We start from the raw sequence: 3262 nt of genomic DNA, 5'->3' as shown, positions 1-3262 counted from the left end.
GGCAGCAAGTCAGGGAGGTCTCTGCACCTGTTACCCCAGAACCAGGCCTTATATATCATAGGGAAAGAGTACATGTGCCCTGTGCAAGACAATGAAAGACTACCTTCCAGAAGAGACAAGAGTGCTGCATGCATCAAAGCCTATAATTTGTGTGACAACATCAAGGTTGACATGTTCTTACACGAGGGACAGTAAATTAAGTAGTAATCAGGAGGCATTCACAAGACAAGGGCTAATCAGAAGTGAACATAGCAAATTAGCCTCCAAGATGGCATCCCTTGTGTCTCCACTTCCACTTGGTAGTAGTCATATGCTCAACCTTCTACTGTGATTTGGAGCAAGTGACTTCCTTATGTTTGGTTCAGGTTGCTGACCTGTTAGTAAAATAAGATTGAAGGGCACATAAAAATGTCACTGACTAGATCTTATCAGCAGCCCTTTGAGTGCATGCAAAGGCTAACAGTAAAGTGGAAAGCAAAGCAGATGTGAAGCTGGCCTTCTACCCATCTAAGTCAGGTGTCAGCAGCATTAGAAGGGCCCTTCCAATTCTGTGCACCACAGACGGTGTCTATGACAACCTAGGATGCATTTCATTGTTGGGTCCCATTGGAAGTGAGGGACTGAGAGAGACTGATTGATATGTGCACACGCATGAATGGGATTGCTCAGACATCCCTGCACTTTCAAGGGTGTGTCCTATTAGGATTTCCTGAGCATAAACACGAGGGGATGGTGAAAAGTCCCACTCTTATCTGCATTCCACAAAAATCCACTGGCTTTGGCTCTGGTTTTAGCTCAGTGTCCAACTAATGCAGCATTTAAAAAAATGGAAACCCTGAGACTTTTCTATTGTTCTTAATCAGCTGAGCATGGATGCCGAAATGTCCCTGCTTCCCACTAGGGGGAGCTTGTCATGCAGCATCAGAAACAGGACCAGGAGGAGCTGGTATTGGAGAGGCTAAGCTGGAATGCGATTAGATTTTGTGCATGTGGATCTTCTAACGGGAAGCACACCTCTTTTCTGTATTTTGGCTTTGATATGATTTAGTGGCTAGACTTAATTTTTGTACCATCAGAGTGGATGTTATACCTCCTATTTTGTAATCTAAAAAGCTTAAACACTTTTTCTACAGCCCAGGGTTTTTTTTTTCCTTTCTGTCTTTCTACTACCAAATTGTATACATAATGATCCCTACTTTAAGGCACTGAGCCGGGCCCCACACAAAGTGTTATGAGCAGGTGGGCTTCTTCTCCATCGATGCTGACTGGCTCAGGATCCATTTCACAGAACCCACAGTCTGTTGAGCCTGTCTACAAACTATGCCCTTCTAATTCAGTATGACCAGGCTTGCATAGCTAATGCCAAATCTGCTGTGTACTTTTATCACTTTCCCTATATTAAATGTAGTTAAGAGGAAATGGGGTCATCTTTGCTTTTTTAATATTTTTATTTCCTGGTTGAAAAACAATTGAGTGAAATGTTTTGCTTCTATTTCAGTGGTAGGAGGTGGTGCAGAGCAGTGGAAAATGTGTCGCTCTGAAGTCAGAAGCGGTGTTTCAATCACTGCAATGCCCTTTACACTTATGGACTAAAGGTTCTCAGTCTACTGTAGCCCACCAGGCTTCCATTTCCATCAATTAAGTAGGGATAACAATACCCATTTCGTGTGTGTGCGTGTGTGTGTGTGTGTAATGAGAATGGATAAAGACAGGCAGTTGAAAAGACACAGCACAGTGATTGGCACATAGCAGGTGTCACTCCATTCCTCTGTCCCTTTGGTCAGGAATCCTCTTTGCCATCTGATCACTTTTAAATAATCTCTCTCTCATGTTTTCTTACTTGTATTACTTAATAGCCTGTTCACCTGATCAGTTGTAAGATAAGGAAACCTGAGTACAGAAAAATGGGGAGTAGACAAATGGCAAAGAGAAAGCTATCCCTTAGGAACAGAAAACACAACTTAATTACATTCAAAATGGATTAAAACAACTTCCCGAAACAGGTGACCTACAGTTTGCTGCCTCTCCTATGCCCCACCTGTGTCTGTGACTGTCCAGTACTCATCACCAGATGCCAGGGCCACCCCAAGAGCGGTGTCTGCCTTCCTTCTTGATTTAGTGTCTTTTTGTAATCGATACATCATATCTATACCTACTCATGTTGTACATGTGGTGTTTCATTACATCTTCAGAACGTGTTATTATCAAGTCAGGGTATCAGGGTAACCATCTTGAGTATTTCATTCCATGTGTTGGGAACATTTCAAAACCTATCTTCTAGCTATTTTTGAAATATGTACTGCAGTCACTGTAGTCTACCATCTAACATTATAACCTATTCTTTCTATCTAAATATATGTTTGTACACAACCAATCTCTCTTCATTCCTTCACCTTCATGTCCTTCATAACCTCTAGTAACTACCTTCTACCCTCTACCTCCGTAAGATCACCTTCTTTTAGCTCCCACATATGATTGAGCAAATGCAATAAAAATATGAAAAGCTTCACAAGTTTGCATGGTATCCTGGCAAAGGGCCGTGCTAATCATCTCTGTATCATACCAAGCATCAATTACTAATGTACTAAATACTAATACTTGCTACCAAAGTAAGCACAGATTTAGGATCTTTGACATGATCCCCCAAAAATAGACACTGAAGTGCTTTGGTAGACGATATTCAATTGAGGTTCTACTTCTGTAGAATTAAATTATAATTTTACTCAGTTTTGGAATATGCCAGAATTTTATAAAGAATTTACAGGTGTGTGCCTATAATCCCAGCTACTCAAGAGGCTAAGGCAGAAGAATTGCTTGAACTCGGGAGGTGGAGGTTGCAGTGAGCTGAGATTGCACCATTGCACTCCAGTCTGAGCAACAAGAGTGAAATTCTGTCTCAAAAAAAAAAAAAGTTTAATATGTGTGTGTATATAAACCTAGCTGGTTCCTGCCAGACACTAACGTTGCATTGCCCAGCAAATAACAAAGAAAGAAAAAGGCCCTCAGATCTTTAAAAACTGGACTGGGCACTGACCATCACAGTCGATCAGACATGTCTGATCCCTGGCACTCTCCCTCCAGTTCCCAAGCCCTTTTCCTTTGTCTGCCCTCCTTGCTTTTGATTCCAGGTTTCTAACAGATCCTGGCCCTTGCCTGTGTGCCATTCTGATTTTGCATCTCTCTTTACTTCCACTAATACCTGACTCAGTCTCTCTGTCCATCCGCTGCCTTGAGCAGAATTTCCTAAAGGGTTTCTGAAACC

At 41.9% G+C, this 3262-nt stretch overlaps 1 pseudogene; it reads right to left on the bottom strand.

Annotated features, from left to right (window-relative positions):
* Nucleotides 1-2490: 2490 nt before the first annotated feature.
* LOC120360653 (U6 spliceosomal RNA) lies at nucleotides 2491-2590 on the bottom strand (annotated as a pseudogene).
* Nucleotides 2591-3262: the final 672 nt, after the last annotated feature.

Source organism: Saimiri boliviensis, chromosome 13 (assembly GCF_048565385.1).
Source record: "Saimiri boliviensis isolate mSaiBol1 chromosome 13, mSaiBol1.pri, whole genome shotgun sequence".
Classification (NCBI taxonomy): domain Eukaryota; kingdom Metazoa; phylum Chordata; class Mammalia; order Primates; family Cebidae; genus Saimiri; species Saimiri boliviensis.
This window is presented reverse-complemented; position numbering and strand designations above follow the sequence as displayed.